This window comes from Austrofundulus limnaeus, unplaced genomic scaffold (assembly GCF_001266775.1).
Source record: "Austrofundulus limnaeus strain Quisiro unplaced genomic scaffold, Austrofundulus_limnaeus-1.0 Scaffold71, whole genome shotgun sequence".
NCBI classification, from domain to species: Eukaryota; Metazoa; Chordata; class Actinopteri; order Cyprinodontiformes; family Rivulidae; genus Austrofundulus; species Austrofundulus limnaeus.
The window spans coordinates 387,643-388,828 of NW_013952473.1; positions in this window are offsets into that span (position 1 = coordinate 387,643).

Sequence of the window (1,186 nt, forward strand, 5' to 3'; positions counted from 1 at the left end):
CCACTAGATGTCGCTGAAAACAACAAATCCTACACACTGTGCCTTTAAATGGTTTATATTTAATATATTAGCTGTACTTAAAGAAAGCTTAAATTGGGATTTCTAAAATTTAACATTTGACTACAAAAAAAAAACTTTTTTTTGGTTGATCTTTCCGAACCACATCCTTAGCAAAGTGGCACGTGTCCAAATAAATAAATAAAATTAACAAATTATGCAAAATTGAATTTTTTTTTATTTTCAAAAAAGCAACAGATTACACAGGTAACTTTCAGCAAATGCAATCCTAAAACTGAAACTGTACTCACATTCGGGACTTCAAAATGAAAGACTCACATACTTACACGCTATCTATAATATACAAAAATGAATACATAATAAATATTAAAATGGCCACGAGAGAGAGAGAGAGAGAGAGAGAGAGAGAGAGAGAGAGAGAGAGAGAGAGAGAGAGAGTCATTGAAAACAATCAGAGAGCAAATGTAGGGAAAGTAGAAACAAGACAAGTGTGCCTTAAATGTCCTTTTTTTTTCTCTTTTACATTTTTTACAAATTGTGCAAGATTTGATACTAAGGCTCTGGTCTTGAAGTGACAGTTTGATTCACACACATCCTTGCATCCACTGAAACACACACACACACACAACGCACACACACTCTGTGTGCTCGGCGCACTCTGTGAGGTGTAGCAAACCATTTCAGAATTTAAAAAAAAAAGGGCTGCTCGGTGTATGGGCCTGTGATGCTCACAGGAGTGGGGCCAGCTTTAAAAATAAACCAAATAAAAATTTAAAAAAGCAAACCGACATGCATTTTCACGCTGATGTGACAAAGAAAACAAAAACTCCCCTTGCATCTAAAGAATCTTTTTTAAGACTGAATGAAAAGGGTTAAAAGAAAAAAAAAAAACAAAACAAAACAAAAATGACAATATCATCACCGTTAAGGCAAAAATAAAAACCCGGAGTGGCATCAGCAATATTGTAACAACATAGTGTTCAGGTAAATGGATATGATGGAACATTTAACTACTTCTTCAATGTCTTTTTTTCTTAAGCACAAAGTTCATTTGAATTTTTACCCCCGAACCCTTACATCAATTCATCTTTTACCCCTTCTTTTTTTATTTTTATTTTAATTTTTGCAAAAAGTGTTAAGAAAATAACAATGCCAGACACTATAGGGA